This window comes from Pristiophorus japonicus, chromosome 9 (genome assembly GCF_044704955.1).
Source record: "Pristiophorus japonicus isolate sPriJap1 chromosome 9, sPriJap1.hap1, whole genome shotgun sequence".
NCBI classification, from domain to species: Eukaryota; Metazoa; Chordata; class Chondrichthyes; family Pristiophoridae; genus Pristiophorus; species Pristiophorus japonicus.
In genome coordinates this window covers 113,791,019-113,814,296 of record NC_091985.1, presented here as the reverse complement: position 1 = coordinate 113,814,296, position 23,278 = coordinate 113,791,019, and the positions used below count along the sequence as shown (strand labels likewise).

General features: G+C 45.6%; 2 non-coding genes across 2 annotated transcripts; both read left to right on the top strand.

Moving 5' to 3' along the window:
* Positions 1 to 7,855: 7,855 nt before the first annotated feature.
* LOC139274508 (U2 spliceosomal RNA) lies at positions 7,856 to 8,046 on the top strand. The gene has a single exon (XR_011595560.1). It is a non-coding gene; the product is annotated as a U2 spliceosomal RNA (small nuclear RNA).
* Positions 8,047 to 8,514: 468 nt separating this feature from the next.
* LOC139274225 (U2 spliceosomal RNA) lies at positions 8,515 to 8,703 on the top strand. The gene has a single exon (XR_011595427.1). It is a non-coding gene; the product is annotated as a U2 spliceosomal RNA (small nuclear RNA).
* The last annotated feature ends 14,575 nt before the right edge of the window (positions 8,704 to 23,278 follow it).

Sequence of the window (23,278 nt, the reverse complement as noted above, 5' to 3'; positions counted from 1 at the left end):
GGCCTACAGCATGATTGAAAAAGAAGCTCTGGCATGCGTTTACGGGGTGAAAAAAATGCACCAGTATGTGTTTGGGCTCAAGTTCGAGTTAGAAACTGACCATAAGCTGCTCATATCGCTATTCTCAGAGAGCAAAGGTATCAATACCAATGCCTCTGCTCGCATCCAAAGATGGGCGCTCACGCTGTCTGCATATATAATATGAAATTCACCACAGGCCAGGCACAGAGAACTGCGCTGATGCTCTCAGTCGGCCACCATTGCCCACCACCACCATTGCACAGCATACAGACTTGCTTTGGTGATGGTGCATTTGAAAACGAAAACTCACCCGTTACGGCGTGCCAGATCAGGACCTGGACCAGCCAGGACCCTTTACTGTCCCTTGTAAAAAACTGTGTCCTCCATGGGAGCTGGTCCAGCGTCCCAGCGGAGATGCATGAAGAGATCAAGCCGTTCCAGCGGCGCAAAGACGAAATGTTCATACAGGCGGACTGTCTTTTGTGGGGTAATCGTGTGGTTTTGCCGAAGAAAGGCAGGGAAACGTTCATACGCAGTACCCACCCAGGCACAGTAATGATGAAAGCTATAGCCATGTGTGGTGGCCCGGCATCGACTCAGATTTTGAGTCTTGCGTGTGCCATTGCAACACTTGCTCTCAACTGAGCAATGCACCCAGGGAGGCACCGCTAAGTTTGTGGTCATGGCCCTCCAAACCGTGGTCTAGGATCCACGTTGACTTCGCTGGTCCGATTCTAGGCAAAATGTTTTTGGTTGTTGTGGATGCTTATTCAAAATGGAATGAGTGTATAATAATGTCTGTAAGCACGTCCATTGCCACCATCGAAAGCCTACGAGCCATGTTTGCCACGCACGGCCTGCCTGATGTCCTTGTCAGCGACAATGGGCCGTGCTTCACCAGCACTGAATTCAAGGAATTCATGACCCGCAATGGGATCAAGCATGTCACATCTGCCCCGTTCAAGCCCGCATCTAATGGCCAGGCAGAACAGGCAGTCCCAACCATCAAGCAAAGCTTGAAACGCGTGTCGGAAGGCTCCCTGCAGACCCCACTCACTCACCGGGGTTAACCCTGCCGAGCTGCTCATGAAAAGGGCACTCAAAACAAGGCTCTCTCCAGTCCATCCTGATCTCCATGATCATGTCGAGGGCAGGTGGCATCAACAAAGCATGTACCATGTTCGCGCAAATTTGTCACGCGACATTGAAGTCAATGACTCTGTATTTGTACTCAACTATGGACATGGTCTCAAATGGCTTGCTGGCACTGTCATAGCCAAAAAGGGGAGTAGGGTGTTTGAGGTCAAACTTACAAATGAACCAACTTGCAGAAAGCATTTGGACCAAACCAAACTGTGATTCACAGACATCCACGAGCAACCTGAAGAGGACACCGCCAACTTCGACCCTCCAATACACACACAAGTGGCAACCGACATCACGGTTGACCACGAAGCTGAACTCATCATCCCCAGCAGCCCAGCAAGGCCAGCTGCCGCAGCAACCAACTCATCTGCACCTGTGTTTGTACCAAAATGATCGACTAGGGAGCGGAAAGCCCCAGATCGTCTTACCATGTAAATAAGTGTAGTATTGACTTTGGCCGGGGGTGGGGGGGAGCGATGTTATGTATGGAACACCTTGGAACTAGAATTCTCCCACCACCAGAGGGTGCATCTGTTGGAGTCCCAAGGGATCCCAGCATCCCTTGGGAGCACTGTATAAGCAGGCCTTCCATGCTGTGCGGGCACTCTGGAGTCAGAATAAAGAGACTAAGGTCACACTTACACAAGTCTACAGTACTCAGTCATGTTGCTTCATTTGAGACAGAACATAGATCACAAAAAGCAAGTGACCCAGTACTGAGCCTCATGGAACCCCACTGGAAACAGCCTTCCAGTCACAAAAAACACCTATCAACCCATTACCCGTTGCTTTCTGCCTCTGAGCCAATTTTGAATCCAACTTGCCACTTTGCCCTGGATCGGATGGGCTTTTACTTTTGTGATCAGTCTGCCATGTGGAACCTTATCAAAAGCCTTGCGAAAATCCATATACACTACATCGAACACAGTACCCTCGTCGACCCTCCTTGTTACCTCCTCAAAAAATTCAATCAAGTTAGTCAGACACGGTCTGCCCTTAACAAATCCATGCTGACTGTCCTTGATTAATCTGTGTCTTTCTAAATGAAGATTTAAACTGTCCCTCAGAATTTTTTCCAATAACATTCCCACCACTGAGGTTAGGCTGACTGGCCTGTAATTACTCAGTCTATCCCTTTCTCCCTTTTTAAATAAAGGTACAACGTTAGCAGTCCTCCAGCACCACAGCTGTAGACAGAGAGGATTGGAAAATGCTTCTTTTGCTTCTCTTAACAGCCTGGGATGAAATTCATCTGGGCCTGAGGATCTATCCACTTTCAAAGCTGCTAAGCCCCTTAATACTTCCTCTCTCACTATGTTTATTTCATCTACTATTTCACACTCCTCCTCCCTGATTGCAATGCCTGCATTACCCCTCTCTTTTGTGAAAACAGACGCAAAGTATTCATTAAGAACCATACCCATTACATACTGCTCAAGGAACCCATCCCTTATGCACTCTATGAACTCTTCCTCAACGCTACCCTGACCAATTTGATTTGTCCAATCAATATGGAGGTTAAAATCACCCATGATTATTGTTGTTCCCTTTTTACAAGTCCCCACTATTTCCTGGTTTATACTCCAACCAACAGAGTTGTTACAGAACCAACCAGGGGGCAGGCTATCTTGGATGTGGTCAGGTGTAATGAGGCAGGATTAATAAACAATCTCCTAGTAAAGGATCTCCTTGGAATGAGTGATCATAGCATGGTTGAATTTCAAATTCAGATGGAGGGTGAGAAAGTTGGATCTCAAACCAGCGGACTATGAAGATATGAGGGCAGAGTTGACTAAAGTGGACTGGGAAAATAGATTAAAATGTAGGATGGTTGATGAACAGTGGTGTACATTTAAGAAGTTATTTCACAACTCTCAAGAAAAATATATTCCAGTGAGGAGAAAAGGGTGTAAAAGAAAAGGTAGCCATCCGTGGCTAACTAAAGAAATAAAGGACGTTATCCAATTAAAAACAAGGACATACAAAGTGGCCAAAACTAATGGGAGGACAGAAGATTGGAAAGCTTTGAAAAGCCAGCAAAGAATGACTAAAAAAATGATTAAGAAAGGGAAGATAGACTATGAAAGTAAACTAGCACGAAATATAAAAACAGATAGCAAGAGTTTCTATCGGTACATAAAAAGGAAAAGAGTGGCTAAATAAATGTCGGTCCCTTAGAGGGCGAGACCGGGGAATTAGTAATGGGGAACATGGAGATAGCAGAAACTCTGAACAAATATTTTGTATCAGTATTTACGGAGATGACACAAACAATATCCCAACAGTTGATAGTCAAGGGGCTATCGTGGGGTGGGGGGCGAGGAACACAATCACAATCACGAAGGAGGTGGTACTCAGTAAGATAATGGGACTAAAGGCGGATAAATCCACTGGACCTGATGGCTTGCATCCTAGGGTCTTAAGAGAAGTTGTGGCAGAGATAATGGATGCATTGTTTGTAATTTACCAACATTCCCTGGATTCTGCAGAGGTCCCAGCAGATTGGAAAACTGCAAATGTAACACCCCTATTTAAAAAAGGAGGCAGACAAAAAGCAGGAAACTATAGACCAGTTAGCCTAACATCTGTGGTTGGGAAAATGCTGGAGTCCATTATTAAAGAAGCAGGACATTTGGAACAGCATAATTCGGTCAGGCAGAGTCAGCATGGATTTATGAAGGGGAAGACATGTTTGAAAAATTTGCTGGAATTCTTTGAAGATATAACAAACAGGGTGGATAAAGGGGAACCAGTGGATGTGGTATATTTGGACTTCCAGAAGGTATTTGACAAGGTGCCACATAAAAGGTTACTGCACAAGATAAAAGTTCACGGGGTTGGGAGTAATAATTAGCATGGATACAGGATTGGCTAACTAACAGAAAACAGAGAGTCGGGATAAATGATTCATTCTCGGGTTGGCAATCAGTAACTAGTAGGGTATCGCAGGGCTCAGTGCTGGGACCCCAACTATTTACAATCTATATTAACGACTTGGAAGAAGGGACCGAGTGTAACGAAGCCAAGTTTGCTGACGATACAAAGATGAGAGGAAAAGCAATGTGTGAGGAGGACACAGAAACTCTGCAAAAGGACATAGACAGGCTCAGTGAGTAGGCAAAAATTTGGCAGATGGAGTATAATCTTGGAAAGTATGAGGTTATGCACTTTGGCAGAAAAAAAATCAAAGAGCAAGTTATTATTTAAACAGAGAAAAATTGCAAAGTGCTGCAGTACAGCGGGACCTGGGGGTACTTGTGCATGAAAGTCTTGCTACAGTTATACAGGGTATTGGTGAGGCCACACCTGGAATACTGCGTACAGTTTTGGTTTGCATATTTACGAAAGGATATACTTGCATTGGAGGCAGTTCAGAGAAGATTCACTAGGTTGATTCTGGAGATGAGGGGGTTGACTTATGAGGAAAGCAGGTTGGGCCTCTACTCATTGGAATTCAGAAGAATCAGGGATGATCTGATCGAAACGTGTAGGATTATGAGGGGGCTTGACAGGGTGGATGCAGAGAGGATCTTTCCACTGATAGGGGAGACTTGAACTAGAGGACATAATCTTAGAATAAAGGGCTGCCCATTTAAAACTGAGATGAGGAGAAATTTCTTCTCTCAGAGGGTTGTAAATCTGTGGAATTCACTGCCTCAGAGAACTGTGGAAGCCGGAACATTGAATAAATTTAAGACAGAGACAGAGATAACCGATAAGGGGTTATGGGGAGCGGGCAGGGAAGTGGTCCTGAGTCCATGATTGGATCAGCCATGGTCGTATTAAATGGCGGCGAAGGCTCGAGGAGCCACATGGCCTACTCATGCTCCTATTTCTTATGTTCTTATCATAAATGTTATTCCTGGTCTATCTTTCTCCTTTTCCATAACTAACCTAAATCTAACTGAATTATGATTACTAGCACCAAAATGCTCTCCCACTGAAAACCCTTCCTTCTGCCCAGCTTCATTCCCTAAAACTAAGTCCAGAACCACCCCCTCCCTTGTTTGGGCCCCCAGGTCCCTCTGCACCGCAGCATGTTGTAATTTCTCCCCATTCAAATAATATTCCATTTTCCTGTTTTTTTTCCCCCAAGGTGGATGACCTCACATTTTCCGACATTGTATTCCATCTGCCAAACCTTAGCCCATTCGCTGAACCTATCTAAATCTCTTTGCAGCTCTCTGTGTCCTCTACACAACCCGCTTTCCCACTAATCTTTGTGTCATCTGCAAATTTTGTTACACTACACTCGGTCCCCTCTTCCAGGTCATCTATGTATATTGTAAACAGTTGTGGTCCCAGCACCGATCCCTGTGGCACAGCACTAACCACCGATTTCCAACCCGAAAAGGACCCATTTATCCCGACTCTCTGCTTTCTGTTAGCCAGACAATTCTCGATCCATGCTAATACATTTCCTCTGACTCTGCGTACCTTTATCTTCTGCAGTAACCTTTTGTGTGGCACCTTATCGAATGCCTTTTGGAAATCTAAATACACCACATCCATCGGTACACCTCTATCCACCAAGCTCGTTATATCCTCAAAGAATTCCAGTAAATTAGTTAAACATGATTTCCCCTTCATGAATCCATGTTGCGTCTGCTTGATTGCACTATTCCTATCTAGATGTCCCGGTATTTTTTCCTTAATGATAGCGTCAAGCATTTTCCCCACTACAGATATTAAACTAACCAGCCTACAGTTACCTGCCTTTTGTCTGCCCCCTTTTTTAAACAGAGGCATTACATTAGCTGCTTTCCAATCTGCTGGTACCTCCCCAGAGTCCAGAGAATTTTGGTAGATTATAACGAATGCATCTGCTGTAACTTCCGCCATCTCTTTTAATACCCTGGGATGCAGTTCATCAGGACATGGGGACTTGTCTACCTTGAGTCCCATTAGCCTGTCCAGCACTACCTCCCTAGTGATAGTGATTGTCTCAAGGTCCTCCCTTCCCACATTCCCGTGACCAGCAATTTTTGGCATAGTTTTTGTGTCTTCCACTGTGAAGACCGAAGCAAAATAATTGTTTAAGGTCTCAGTCATTTCCACATTTCCCATTATTAAATCCCCCTTCTCATCTTCTAAGGGACCAACATTTACTTTAGTCACTCTCTTCCATTTCATATATCGGGAAAAGCTTTTAATATCTGTTTTTATGTTTTGCGCAAGTTTACTTTCGTAATCTATCTTTCCTTTCTTTATTGCTTTCTTAGTCATTCTTTGCTGTCGTTTAAAATTTTCCCAATCTTCTAGTTTCCCACTAACCTTGGCCTCCTTATACGCATTGGTTTTTAATTTTATTTCCTTGGTTATTCACGGCTGGTTATCCCTTCTCTTACCGCCCTTCTTTTTCACTGGAATATATTTTTGTTGAGCACTATGAAAGAGCTCCTTAAAAGTCCTCCACTGTTCCTCAATTGTGCCACCGTTTAGTCTGTGTTCCCAGTCTACTTTAGCTAACTCTGCCCTCATCCCACTGTAGTCCCCTTTGTTGAAGCATAGTACGCTCGTTTGAGACACTACTTCCTCAGCCTCAATCTGTATTACAAATTCAACCATACTGTGATCACTCATTCCGAGAGGATCTTTTACTAGGAGATTGTTTATTATTCCTGTCTCATTACACAGGACCAGATCTAAGATAGCTTGCTCCCTTGTAGGTTCTGTAACATACTGTTCTAAGAAACAATCCCGTATGCATTCTATGAATTCCTCTTCCAGGCTACCCCGTGCGATTTGATTTGACCAATCAATATGTAGGTTAAAATCCCCCATGATTACTGCCGTTCCTTTTTCACATGCCTCTATTATTCCCTCGATTATTGTTCGCCCCACCGTGAAGTTATTATTTGGGGGGGCCTATAAACTACGCCCACCAGTGACTTTTTCCCCTTACTATCTCTAATCTCCACCCACAATGATTCAACATTTTGTTCATTAGAGCCAATATCATCTCTCACAACTGCCCTGATATCATCCTTTATTAACAGAGCTACCCCACCTCCTTTCCCTTCTTGTCTATCCTTCCGAATTGTCAGATACCCCTGTATGTTTAATTCCCAGACCTGCGCCGATTTCTTTAACTCTCCCCAAGGATTTTCTGAAGTGGCCACATACGCTGGAGTAACTATTAGCTGGCCAAAGTTGCCTAAATGGGCAGAACTGGCGTAGGTGGCTGGTAGCGCCCCCTTTTGGAAAAAAAACGAACCTAAAAGAATCGTAACTAACTGAGTTACACTGGTGCAAATTGATTGGGGAAATGGGGATTTTGAAGTTACGCCAGAAAAACCAAGTTACTCCCAAAAAAAAAACAGAGCAACTCCTGGCCAAAACTGAGCCCCGTGTGTACAGTTATGAAGCCAGATCACCTCACCAGTCGGTTGTTGCATTGTCACTCAAGCAGCTGCTGGAAAACGTTTTGGTTGCATCGCAGCCTCTGACAGTGACGTACGTGTGGATAGGCACAACCCTCTCCATCTGATTGCTGGAATACTGTCACTTTACATATCTATGAAGCAGTTTCACTGAAAAAGGGAAAAAGGCAACTTCTGTAAACTAATCTGTTCCAATTAGAAAATAACAGTGAAAGAGTCAACAGTTATATGTCTTTGGGCACAGTCAGTCTGACTCAATAAAGGGAGGGCAAACGGGAGCTGAGAACAGTTTGGGCCGCCGCGGCATCGCTTCTCGGCCTTTTGGCTAAGATCAAGTGTAGTATCTGTTCTTATCAGTTTAATATCTGATACGTCCCCTATCTGGGGACCATATATTAAATTGATTTTTGGAACAGGGAGATGGAATAGGGGCTTGCTCCGTCCACTCCACGCATCGACCCGGTATTGCAGTGTCTCTGGGAACGGTGCACCTCCCTTTTGGGAGAATTTCAAAATTAAAAGCAGATTCATTCAAAACATCTCCTTTTTTCTTTCTTTTTATGCAGTCGCCGCAAAGGCACGGTGGGGAAGGGCCACAGTTTAAAGCCCTTCTGCCGCGCAAAACCCGGGGGCAGGAATCAGTACATAATTTATTTTTTGTGTACATAGAGCACCAAATCTGTAAACACCAATGTCGTGCTATGTACAATGCAAGGTCTGTTGCGAAATGCATGTTTGAAAAGAAAAATGTAAATATACCTTCACCCATTCCGTGTACTGTATCGTAACACATGAAACGTCATTTGTGTCAATGTACCACAATGTATCCTGTTTATTGTACCGAATTGCACTTCAACTGGAAAACAAGGAATGAAATGAACAGAACTGCCGTCAGCACCCAAATATAGTGTATGGGATTGCTGACCGCAGCTAAATGTACTGAAGTGCCTAATGTACTGTACAGATTTTTTTATGAATAAAGTATATTTTGAAAAAAAAATCTGTTCTTATCAGTTTAATATCTGATACGTCCCCTATCTGGGGGCCATATATTAAATTGATTTTTGGAACAGGGAGATGGAATAGGGGCTTGCTCCGTCCACTCCACACATCGACCCGGTATTGCAGTGTCTCTGGGAACGGTGCACCTCCCTTTTGGGAGAATTTCAAAATTAAAAGCAGATTCATTCAAAACATCTCCTTTTTTCTTTCTTTTTATGCCACACTCATTTTACTTGCCATTATTGCTTGCTTGCACAGCTCCTCCACTTTATCATTTCTACATCACACACAATTCAACAAAAAAAACAAACACCATTTCCACAACTCACTCACCCGACTACACCCAAACACAGCCTGCTGCACATTCGCTCTCAAATTTCAAAGATTTTGCACACATCTCACGCTTGTATCTTGTCACACAGCACACGGCGTGTATATTGTCACACAACACATGACATTTATATAGTCACACACCACATGATGTGTACATTGTCACACATCACACACGTGTATATTATAAAATCACATGGCGCACACTGTCATGACTCAGACATGTGTATACTGTAACACATCACATGGCATGTATATTGCAACACATCACATGGCGTGTATATTGTAACACATCACACGCGTGTATGTTGCAACGCAGATGTGTATATTGTTACACAGCACACAGCGTACACATTGTCACATATCACACACCGTGCACATTTTCACACATCACACGGCGCGCTCATTGTCACACATCACATGCGTGTATATTGTAACACATCACACGCATGTACATTATCACATTTCACACGTCGCGCACATTGTCACACACCATACGCGTGTATATTGTCACACCTCACATGATGTGTATATTGTCACACATCACGTGTGTATATTGTAACATCACACACAGCACACACATTGGCTCACAGACAACATGTATTTGTCACACATCACACATGTATATCATCACACGGCGTGTATATTGTAACACAGCACACGTGTATACTGTAACACATCACACGTATGTATATTGTAACACATCATACGGCGTGTATATTGTAACACAGCACACGTGTGTATATTGTAACACAGCACATAGCGCAAACATTGTCACACATCACACGGTGCGCCCATTGTCACACATCATACGCATGTATATTGTCGCACGTCACGCGTGTATATTGTAACACATCACACGCATGTATATTGTAACACGTCACAAGCATGTATACTATCACACATGTATATTGTCACACAGCACACGTGTATATTGTAACATCACACGCCGTGTATATTGTAACACAGCACACGTGTATAATATAACATATCACACAGCGTGTATATTGTAACACATCACACGTGAGTGTATATTGTCACACATCGCACGTGTATATCGTAACAAATCACACGACGTGTATACTGTAACACAGCACACATGTATATACTGTAACACATCACACGGCATGTGTATATTGTAACACATCACACGGCATGTGTATATTGTAACACATCACACGACCTGTGTACATTGTAACACATCACATGCATAGGTATATTGTAACACATCACATGTATGTATATTGTAACACATCACACGCGTGTAAATTGTAACACATCACACGTGAATATCGTAACACATAACACGCCGTGCATATTGTAACACAGCACGTGTGTGTATACTGTAACACATCACACAGCATGTATATTATAACAAAACACATGTGTATATTGTAACACATCACACATGTATATTGTAACACAGCACACGTGTGTATACTGTAACACATCACACGCTGTGTATATTGTAACACAGCACGTGTGTATATTGTAACACCACACGTGTGTGTATATTGCAGCACATCACAGACATGTATATTGTAGCACATCACACATCTGTGTATTTTGTAACACATCACACGTGTATATTGTAACACATCACACGCGTGTACATTCCCACACACCGCGCACAGTATCAGACATCACACCGCACACATTGTCACACGTCACACGGTGCGCACATTTTCACATATCATACGGTGCGCCCATTGTCACACATCATACGCATGTATATTGTCGCACGTCACGCGTGTATATTGTAACACATCACACGCATGTATATTGTAACACGTCACAAGCATGTATACTGTCACACATGTATATTGTCACACAGCACACGTGTATATTGTAACATCACACGCCGTGTTTATTGTAACACAGCACACGTGTATAATATAACATATCACACAGCGTGTATATCGTAACAAATCACACGACGTGTATACTGTAACACAGCACACATGTATAGACTGTAACACATCACACGGCATGTGTATATTGTAACACATCACACGACCTGTGTACATTGTAACACATCACATGCGTAGGTATAGTGTAACACATCACATGTATGTATATTGTAACACATCACACGCGTGTAAATTGTAACACATCACACGTGAATATCGTAACACATAACACGCCGTGCATATTGTAACACAGCACGTGTGTGTATACTGTAACACATCACACAGCATGTATATTATAACAAAACACGTGTGTATATTGTAACACGTCACACATGTATATTGTAACACAGCACACGTGTGTATACTGTAACACATCACACGGTGTGTATATTATAACACAGCACGTGTGTATATTGTAACACCACACGTGTGTGTATATTGCAACACATCACAGACATGTATATTGTAGCACACCACACATCTGTGTATTTTGTAACACATCACACGTGTATATTGTAACACATCACACGCGTGTACATTCCCACACATCACACACCGCGCACATTATCAGACATCACACCGCACACATTGTCACACGTCACACGGTGCGCACATTGTCACACATCAGACCGCGCGTACGGTCACACATCACATAGTGCGCACAATGTCACCCATCACTCAATGCGCACACTGTCACACATCACATCGTGCACATTGTTACACATCACACACCGCGCATGTTGTCGCACATCACATCGCGCACATTGTCACACATCGCACGATGCAGCGCATTTGGAAAGTATTGACATAATAGGTACAAGTCAGAATGGATTTGTGAAAGGGAAAGCATGCTTTACAAATCTTCTGGAATTTTTTGAGGATGTTTCCAGTAGAGTGGACAAGGGAGAACCAGTTGATGTGGTGTATTTGGACTTTCAGAAGGCTTTCGACAAGGTCCCATACAAGAGATTAATGTGCAAAGTTAAAGCACATGGGATTGGGGGTAGTGTGCTGACGTGGATTGAGAACTGGTTGGTAGACAGGAAGCAAAGAGTAGAAGTAAATGGGTACTTTTCAGAATGGCAGGCAGTGACTAGTGGGGTACCGCATGGTTCTGTGCTGGGGCCCCAACTGTTTACATTGTACATTAATGATTTAGACGAGGGGATTAAGTGTAGTATCTCCAAATTTGCGGATGACACTAAATTGGGTGGCAGTGTGAGCTGCGAGGAGGATGCTATGAGGCTGCAGAGTGACTTGGATAGGTTAGGTGAGTGGGCAAATGCATGGCAGATGAAGTATAATGTGGATAAACGTGAGGTTATCCACTTTGGTGGTAAAAACAGAGAGACAGACTATTATCTGAATGGTGACAGATTAGGAAAAGGGGAGGTGCAGCGAGACCTGGGTGTCATGGTGCATCAGTCATTGAAGGTTGGCATGCAGGTACAGCAGGCGGTTAAGAAAGCAAATGGCATGTTGGCCTTCATAGCAAGGGGATTTGAGTACAGGGGCAGGGAGGTGTTACTATAGTTGCACAAGGCCCTGGTGAGGCCACACCTGGAGTATTGTGTACAGTTTTGGTCTCCTAACTTGAGGAAGGACATTCTTGCTATTGAGGGAGTGCAGCGAAGGTTCACCAGACTGATTCCCGGGATGGCGGTACTGACATATCAAGAAAGACTGGCTCAACTGGGCTTATATTCACTGGAGTTCAGAAGAATGAGAGGGGATCTCATAGAAACGTTTAAAATGTTGACGGGTTTAGACAGGTTAGATGCAGGAAGAATGTTCCCAATGTTGGGGAAGTCCAGAACCAGGGGTCACAGTCTAAGGATAAGGGGTAAGCCATTTAGGACCGAGATGAGGAGAAACTGCTTCGCCCAGAGAGTGGTGAACCTGTGGAATTCTCTACCACAGAAAGTTGTTGAGGCCAATTCACTAAATATATTCAAAAAGGAGTTGGATGTAGTCCTTACTACTAGGGGGATCAAGGGATATGGCGAGAAAGCAGGAATTGGGTACTGAAGTTACGTGTTCAGCATGAACTCATTGAATGGAGGTGCAGGCTCGAAGGGCCGAATGGCCCACTCCTGCACCTGTTTTCTATGTTTCTATGTTTACAAAGGAACAGGACCTGGCCAAAGCTATGGTAAACAAGGAGGTTGTCGGGATACTGGAGTAAATCTGGCCATGGTGAGGCCATCCCTGGCAGCAATGTGGTCGTGTGCTGATGCCCTCTGTCCTGTGCAGCATCAGGTGATTACGGAGAAGGTTGCTGGGGTTGTTGTTGGTGCTGCCGGTGTGCCTGGTGACGCGAGTGTCGGGGCTGATCGTGGTCAGATTCTGAGGAGCAAGGTGAGAGAGTATAAAATCATCATCATCATCATAGACAGTCCCTCGGAGTCGAGGAAGACTTGCTTCCACTCCTAAAATGAGTTCTTTGGTAGCTGAACAGTCCAACACGAGAGCCACAGACCCTGTCACAGGTGGGACAAATATTCATCAGAGGAAGGGGGGGTTGGTTCTGATTTACCACACGTTCCGTCCGCTGACTGTGCCTGACCTCTTCACGCTTGTAGCGTTGAGATTCAAAGAGCTCAATGCCCTCCCGGATGCATTTTCTCCATCTAGGGCGGTCTTCGGTCAGGGTCTCCCAGGTGCCAGTGGTGATGTTGCACTTCACCAGGGAGGCCTTGAGGGTGTCCTTGTAACGTCTGCGCTGCCCACCTTTGGCTCGTTTGCCATGAAGGAGCTCCGCGTAGAGCAATTGCTTGGGGAGTCTCTCATCTGGCATGCGAACTAAGTGGCCTGCCCAGCGAAGCTGAACGAGTGTGGTTAATGCTTCAATGTTGGGGTTGTTAGCCTGGGCGAGGACACTGATGTTGGTGCGCCTGTCCTCCCAGGGGATTTGCAGGATCTTGCGGAGACATCGTTGGGGATATATCTCCAGCGACTTGATGTATCTTCTGTACATCGTCCATGCCTCTGACCCATACAGGAGGGCGGGTATTATTACAGCCCTGTAGACCATGAGCTTGGTGGTCGGTCCTTGAACACTCTTTCCCTCAGGCGGCCGAAGGCTGCACTGGCGCACTGGAGGCAATGTTGAATCTCTGCATCAATGTCTGCCTTTGTTGACAAGAGGCTCCCGAGGTATGGGAAGTGGTCTACGTTGTCGAGGGCCATGCCGTGAATCTTGATGACTGTGGGGCAGTGCTGTGCGGCGAGGACAGGCTGGTGGAGGACCTTTGTCTTAAAGATGTTAAGCGTAAGGCCCATGCTTGCATATGCCTCGGTGAATACATCGACTATATCCTGCAGTTCAGCCTCAGAATGTGCGCAGACGCAGGCGTTGTCCGCGTACTGCAGTTCAACGACAGAGGTTTGGGTGATCTTGGACCTGGCCTGGAGGCAGCGTAGCTGAAACAGCTTCCCACTGGTTCTGTCGTTTAGTTCCACTCCAGCGGGGAGCTTGTTGACAGTGAGGTAGAGCATGGCAGCGAGGAAGATTGAGAAGAGGGTTGGAGCAATGACACAGCCCTGTTTGACCCTGGTCCGGACGTGGAATGGGTCTGTAGTGGATCCGCTGGTAAGGATCACGGCCTGCATGTCGTCGTGGAGGAGGCGAAGGATTTTGACAAACTTTTGGGGGCATGCAAAACGGAGGAGGACGCTCCATAAGCCGCACAGTCGACAGTGTCAAAGGCCTTTGTAAGATCGAAGAAGGCTATGTATAAGGGCTGGCGTTGCTCCCTGCATTTTTCCTGCAGTTGTGTTGCAAAGATCATGTCTGTTGTTCCCCATAGGGGACGAAATCCACACTGTGACTCCGGGAGGAACTCCTCGGCCACAGTGAGAAGACGGTTGAGGAGAACTCTAGTGACAACCTTCCCAGTGGTTGATACCAGGGAGATTCCCCTGTAGTTGCCGCAGTCGGATTTGTTCCCCTTTTTAAAAATGGACACCATCACTGCATCTCTGAGATCTCCCGGCATGCTCTCCTCCCTCCAGATGAGGCCATGTACCCGCGCCAATACGCCTCTCCGCCATATTTTAGCGCCTCAGCAGGAATTCCATCCGCACCTGTAGCCTTGTTGTTCTTGAGCTCTTTTGTGGCTTTGCCTACCTCGTGCAGTGTTGGGGTTTCACTGAAGTGGTGGCGGGATGGAGTTGAGAACACTCGAGTCAAAGGCACCCATGCTGATGAAATAGATGGCAGGTGAAGTAAAGATGACAGAAGCGATCTGTCAATGGTGGCAGAGGTAATGAGCTCAGACTGGATGGAGACTCGTGTAAAGACTTTCAGCATTTCTGAATCTCCCTACTGGAAATGCAGTTTAGAGAAGGGAACATTTCTCAATTGGCTGGGAGCTTTGACGTGACATTTGAAGCTGTCAACTCATTAACTGATTCAATGGCCAGTGACCTCCCGCCTCAGCTTCACAGACGAGCACTAAGCACAGCGGTGATACTGGTGGGCGACCTGTCCAATTCAAAAAGCGGGAGGAAAAGCATTGTGAAGTGGCTGTAAACAAGCCACTAATGATTTGAATTTGGTCCCCCGCCACTGCCGGTCAGGTCTGCTCAGCGCTGGCAGACCCGACATCGGGAAATGCAGGTGTGCGCGTTTGACAGCGGATTCCCGGCCCGCTGTCAATCATTTTAAAGTTCACAACTAACCCACCACCCATCCTGTCAACTAAACAATGGCAAAATTGCAGCCTATGATTCTATATAGAACAAGTTCCCACATTCAAAAACGGAAAGGAAACCACAAAGGCAGCTGCTGACCTTGCTGAGCAGAAGGCGGCAACATGGCGCACCGGCGGCAGGAGAAGTGACCTGTGGCGAGTAGCAACCTACGAAGGAAAGGAGAGCACGGTCAAGCAGCTGTAAACCCTTTTTCTTCTTTTCTCTTTTACAACTTCCCACCCCAGAGAGGCGAAGCTGCATGTTCCCAGAGGCACTGCAATACCAGGTCGATGTGTGGAATAGACAAAGCAAGCCACTGTTCCATCTCCCAGATCCAAAAAACAGTTTCATTTTTGTTCCCCAGATAAGAACATAAGAAAGAGCAGCAGGAGTAGGCCATTCGACCCCTCGAACCAGCTCCGACATTCAATTAAGATCATGGCTGATCTTTTACCTCAACTCCACTGAATGGTCCTTCCTCCCAGTTAGTGCCGCAAATTACTCTCCTTCCTCACAAGTTTACTGCCCTCCCTTAACCTCTCCTTCCATATAAACACACCTACCCATAATCATGGCCACTCCGTTGACCATGCCATCTCACAAGGTCTCGCTACCACTATCGTTTTGATTACCAATATGGCTATCCTTGTTTTCCTCTCCACTCACTTTCCCGTTCCCCCTCTCATCCGTACTTCCTTCTGTGTCCGTCGCCTGGATAAAGCTCGGACATGTCTATGTGCAGCACCAAAGTTCTGATTGGTTCTCTTGGAGGACAAGACACACCCAGCAGTTTCCCTGGAATGTGTAATTAGATCCTCCCTGTCAATGTAATCAGTGACTTTGCAAAGTTTAATTCGAGCTATTCTGACTGCCTGCTCCAGACAGAACAGAGCTCACTACCTTCAGGGATCTGCGGACATGCACTCCAAGGTCCCTTTGTTCCTCGACATTTCTCAGTGTCCTGCCATTTAATGTGTATTCCCTTGACGTGTTAGCCCTCCCCAAATGCATTACCACACACTGCTCTAGATTGAGTTCCATTTGCCACTGTTCTGCCCACCTGACCAGTTCATTGATATCTTCCTGCAGTCTACAGCTTTCTTCTTCATTATCAACCACACAGCCGATTTTAGTATCGTCTGCAAATTTCTTAATCATACCGCCTACATTCAAGTCTAAATCATTGATGTATACTGTTATGTATGCAACATCTTGTAACCAACATTCTACCGCCACCAGAGGGCGCATCCTTTGGAGTCCCAAGGGATCACAGCATCCCTTGGGAGCACTGTGTATAAGCAGGTCTTCCATGCTGTGCGGGCACTCTGGAGTCAGTATAAAGAGGCTGAGGTCATACTTACACATGTCTACAGTACTCAGTCACGTTGCTTTATTTGAGACGTAACAACTGCCGCTGAGTAATAGATAACGAAGCATCACGCGAAAATGCAGAGAACTGTTGGTATCCTAGAGAAATTTTCAGAAGGTGACGATTGGGAAGCCTTCGTGGAGCGACTAGACCAATACTTCGTGGCCAACGAGCTGGAAGGGAATGTGAACGCTGCCAAACGAAGGGCGATCCTCCTCACCGCCTGCGGGGCAACAACCTATGGCCTCATGAAGAATCTTCTTGCTCCGGTGAAACCAACAACCAAATCGTATGAACAACTGTGTACGCTGGTCCGGGAGCAGCTAAATCCGAAGGAGAGCGTTCTGATGGCAAGGTATCGATTTTATACATGTCAACGGTCTGAAGGCCAGGAAGTGGCGAGCTACGTCGCCGAACTAAGGCGCCTTTGCAGGACATTGCGAATTCGATGGATTTCTGGAGCAAATGCTAAGAGACTTTTTTGTGCTCGGCATTGGCCATGAGGTTATCCTTCGCAAACTATTTACTGTTGAAACACCGAACCTGAGCAAAGCCATAATGATAGCCCAGGCATTCATGTCCACCAGCAATAAAACCAAACAAATTTTGCAGCATAAAGATGCATCGGCAAGTACTGTACACAAAGTAACGTCGTCTTCAGGCAGGAATGCATATGGCAGAACGTACGTGCCTCCAGCTGCACGACCTCAGATGACCCAGAGTCTGCCATCAAGCAATTAATACCTTGTTGGCGCTGCGGAGGTGATCATTGAGCCCATCAATGCCGCTTCAAACACTATGCGTGCAAAGGTTGTGGAACAATGGGACACCTCCAGCGAATGTGCAGACGAGCTGCAAACCACCAGGTTGCAGATGAAGACCGATCCATGGCGGATCAAACTGAACTAGAGACTCGAACCAAGGAGGCAGAAGTACGGGGTACACACCTTCACCATGAAATGTCCACCGATCATGTTAAAAGTTGAACTGAACGGAATTCCAGTATCCATGGAATTGGACATGGGTGCGAGTCAGTCTATCATGAGCAAAAAGGCCTTCGAGAGGCTGTGGTGCAACAAGGCACAAAGACCCAAGCTGAGCCCTATTCATACCAAGCTGAGAACTTACACGAAAGAGCTGATCCCTGTAATTGGCAGTGTAGCAGTAAAGGTATCCTATGATGGAGCGGTGCATGAACTCCCACTATGGATTATACGAGGAGATGGCCCCACACTGATGGCCGCCAAGACGGAGGCCATCAAAAACGCGCCGAGACCACAGAACGTGATGGAGCTGTGGTCGTTCCTGGGACTCCTCAATTATTTTGGTAATTTCCTACCCGGGTTAAGCACCCTGCTAGAACCCTTACACATGTTGCTGCACAAGGGAGATGACTGGGTATGGGGGAAATCACAAGAGACTGCTTTTGAGAAAGCCAGAAATCTGTTCTGTTCCAACAAACTGCTTGTTCTGTATGACCCATGTAAAGGTTTAGTGCTAGCTTGCGATGCGTCTTCTTACGGGGTCGGGTGTGTACAACAAGCAAACGAACCGGGAACATTGCAACCGGTCGCTTATGCATCCAGGAGTTTGTCCAAGGCCAAAGGGGCCTACAGCATGATTGAAAAAGAAGCTCTGGCATGCGTTTACGGGGTGAAAAAAATGCACCAGTATGTGTTTGGGCTCAAGTTCGAGTTAGAAACTGACCATAAGCTGCTCATATCGCTATTCTCAGAGAGCAAAGGTATCAATACCAATGCCTCTGCTCGCATCCAAAGATGGGCGCTCACGCTGTCTGCATATATAATATGAAATTCACCACAGGCCAGGCACAGAGAACTGCGCTGATGCTCTCAGTCGGCCACCATTGCCCACCACCACCATTGCACAGCATACAGACTTGCTTTGGTGATGGTGCATTTGAAAACGAAAACTCACCCGTTACGGCGTGCCAGATCAGGACCTGGACCAGCCAGGACCCTTTACTGTCCCTTGTAAAAAACTGTGTCCTCCATGGGAGCTGGTCCAGCGTCCCAGCGGAGATGCATGAAGAGATCAAGCCGTTCCAGCGGCGCAAAGACGAAATGTTCATACAGGCGGACTGTCTTTTGTGGGGTAATCGTGTGGTTTTGCCGAAGAAAGGCAGGGAAACGTTCATACGCAGTACCCACCCAGGCACAGTAATGATGAAAGCTATAGCCATGTGTGGTGGCCCGGCATCGACTCAGATTTTGAGTCTTGCGTGTGCCATTGCAACACTTGCTCTCAACTGAGCAATGCACCCAGGGAGGCACCGCTAAGTTTGTGGTCATGGCCCTCCAAACCGTGGTCTCGGATCCACGTTGACTTCGCTGGTCCGATTCTAGGCAAAATGTTTTTGGTTGTTGTGGATGCTTATTCAAAATGGAATGAGTGTATAATAATGTCTGTAAGCACGTCCATTGCCACCATCGAAAGCCTACGAGCCATGTTTGCCACGCACGGCCTGCCTGATGTCCTTGTCAGCGACAATGGGCCGTGCTTCACCAGCACTGAATTCAAGGAATTCATGACCCGCAATGGGATCAAGCATGTCACATCTGCCCCGTTCAAGCCCGCATCTAATGGCCAGGCAGAACAGGCAGTCCCAACCATCAAGCAAAGCTTGAAACGCGTGTCGGAAGGCTCCCTGCAGACCCCACTCACTCACCGGGGTTAACCCTGCCGAGCTGCTCATGAAAAGGGCACTCAAAACAAGGCTCTCTCCAGTCCATCCTGATCTCCATGATCATGTCGAGGGCAGGTGGCATCAACAAAGCATGTACCATGTTCGCGCAAATTTGTCACGCGACATTGAAGTCAATGACTCTGTATTTGTACTCAACTATGGACATGGTCTCAAATGGCTTGCTGGCACTGTCATAGCCAAAAAGGGGAGTAGGGTGTTTGAGGTCAAACTTACAAATGAACCAACTTGCAGAAAGCATTTGGACCAAACCAAACTGTGATTCACAGACATCCACGAGCAACCTGAAGAGGACACCGCCAACTTCGACCCTCCAATACACACACAAGTGGCAACCGACATCACGGTTGACCACGAAGCTGAACTCATCATCCCCAGCAGCCCAGCAAGGCCAGCTGCCGCAGCAACCAACTCATCTGCACCTGTGTTTGTACCAAAATGATCGACTAGGGAGCGGAAAGCCCCAGATCGTCTTACCATGTAAATAAGTGTAGTATTGACTTTGGCCGGGGGTGGGGGGGAGCGATGTTATGTATGGAACACCTTGGAACTAGAATTCTCCCACCACCAGAGGGTGCATCTGTTGGAGTCCCAAGGGATCCCAGCATCCCTTGGGAGCACTGTATAAGCAGGCCTTCCATGCTGTGCGGGCACTCTGGAGTCAGAATAAAGAGACTAAGGTCACACTTACACAAGTCTACAGTACTCAGTCATGTTGCTTCATTTGAGACAGAACATAGATCACAAAAAGCAAGTGACCCAGTACTGAGCCTCATGGAACCCCACTGGAAACAGCCTTCCAGTCACAAAAAACACCTATCAACCCATTACCCGTTGCTTTCTGCCTCTGAGCCAATTTTGAATCCAACTTGCCACTTTGCCCTGGATCGGATGGGCTTTTACTTTTGTGATCAGTCTGCCATGTGGAACCTTATCAAAAGCCTTGCGAAAATCCATATACACTACATCGAACACAGTACCCTCGTCGACCCTCCTTGTTACCTCCTCAAAAAATTCAATCAAGTTAGTCAGACACGGTCTGCCCTTAACAAATCCATGCTGACTGTCCTTGATTAATCTGTGTCTTTCTAAATGAAGATTTAAACTGTCCCTCAGAATTTTTTCCAATAACATTCCCACCACTGAGGTTAGGCTGACTGGCCTGTAATTACTCAGTCTATCCCTTTCTCCCTTTTTAAATAAAGGTACAACGTTAGCAGTCCTCCAGCACCACAGCTGTAGACAGAGAGGATTGGAAAATGCTTCTTTTGCTTCTCTTAACAGCCTGGGATGAAATTCATCTGGGCCTGAGGATCTATCCACTTTCAAAGCTGCTAAGCCCCTTAATACTTCCTCTCTCACTATGTTTATTTCATCTACTATTTCACACTCCTCCTCCCTGATTGCAATGCCTGCATTACCCCTCTCTTTTGTGAAAACAGACGCAAAGTATTCATTAAGAACCATACCCATTACATACTGCTCAAGGAACCCATCCCTTATGCACTCTATGAACTCTTCCTCAACGCTACCCTGACCAATTTGATTTGTCCAATCAATATGGAGGTTAAAATCACCCATGATTATTGTTGTTCCCTTTTTACAAGTCCCCACTATTTCCTGGTTTATACTCCAACCAACAGAGTTGTTACAGAACCAACCAGGGGGCAGGCTATCTTGGATGTGGTCAGGTGTAATGAGGCAGGATTAATAAACAATCTCCTAGTAAAGGATCTCCTTGGAATGAGTGATCATAGCATGGTTGAATTTCAAATTCAGATGGAGGGTGAGAAAGTTGGATCTCAAACCAGCGGACTATGAAGATATGAGGGCAGAGTTGACTAAAGTGGACTGGGAAAATAGATTAAAATGTAGGATGGTTGATGAACAGTGGTGTACATTTAAGAAGTTATTTCACAACTCTCAAGAAAAATATATTCCAGTGAGGAGAAAAGGGTGTAAAAGAAAAGGTAGCCATCCGTGGCTAACTAAAGAAATAAAGGACGTTATCCAATTAAAAACAAGGACATACAAAGTGGCCAAAACTAATGGGAGGACAGAAGATTGGAAAGCTTTGAAAAGCCAGCAAAGAATGACTAAAAAAATGATTAAGAAAGGGAAGATAGACTATGAAAGTAAACTAGCACGAAATATAAAAACAGATAGCAAGAGTTTCTATCGGTACATAAAAAGGAAAAGAGTGGCTAAATAAATGTCGGTCCCTTAGAGGGCGAGACCGGGGAATTAGTAATGGGGAACATGGAGATAGCAGAAACTCTGAACAAATATTTTGTATCAGTATTTACGGAGATGACACAAACAATATCCCAACAGTTGATAGTCAAGGGGCTATCGTGGGGTGGGGGGCGAGGAACACAATCACAATCACGAAGGAGGTGGTACTCAGTAAGATAATGGGACTAAAGGCGGATAAATCCACTGGACCTGATGGCTTGCATCCTAGGGTCTTAAGAGAAGTTGTGGCAGAGATAATGGATGCATTGTTTGTAATTTACCAACATTCCCTGGATTCTGCAGAGGTCCCAGCAGATTGGAAAACTGCAAATGTAACACCCCTATTTAAAAAAGGAGGCAGACAAAAAGCAGGAAACTATAGACCAGTTAGCCTAACATCTGTGGTTGGGAAAATGCTGGAGTCCATTATTAAAGAAGCAGGACATTTGGAACAGCATAATTCGGTCAGGCAGAGTCAGCATGGATTTATGAAGGGGAAGACATGTTTGAAAAATTTGCTGGAATTCTTTGAAGATATAACAAACAGGGTGGATAAAGGGGAACCAGTGGATGTGGTATATTTGGACTTCCAGAAGGTATTTGACAAGGTGCCACATAAAAGGTTACTGCACAAGATAAAAGTTCACGGGGTTGGGAGTAATAATTAGCATGGATACAGGATTGGCTAACTAACAGAAAACAGAGAGTCGGGATAAATGATTCATTCTCGGGTTGGCAATCAGTAACTAGTAGGGTATCGCAGGGCTCAGTGCTGGGACCCCAACTATTTACAATCTATATTAACGACTTGGAAGAAGGGACCGAGTGTAACGAAGCCAAGTTTGCTGACGATACAAAGATGAGAGGAAAAGCAATGTGTGAGGAGGACACAGAAACTCTGCAAAAGGACATAGACAGGCTCAGTGAGTAGGCAAAAATTTGGCAGATGGAGTATAATCTTGGAAAGTATGAGGTTATGCACTTTGGCAGAAAAAAAATCAAAGAGCAAGTTATTATTTAAACAGAGAAAAATTGCAAAGTGCTGCAGTACAGCGGGACCTGGGGGTACTTGTGCATGAAAGTCTTGCTACAGTTATACAGGGTATTGGTGAGGCCACACCTGGAATACTGCGTACAGTTTTGGTTTGCATATTTACGAAAGGATATACTTGCATTGGAGGCAGTTCAGAGAAGATTCACTAGGTTGATTCTGGAGATGAGGGGGTTGACTTATGAGGAAAGCAGGTTGGGCCTCTACTCATTGGAATTCAGAAGAATCAGGGATGATCTGATCGAAACGTGTAGGATTATGAGGGGGCTTGACAGGGTGGATGCAGAGAGGATCTTTCCACTGATAGGGGAGACTTGAACTAGAGGACATAATCTTAGAATAAAGGGCTGCCCATTTAAAACTGAGATGAGGAGAAATTTCTTCTCTCAGAGGGTTGTAAATCTGTGGAAT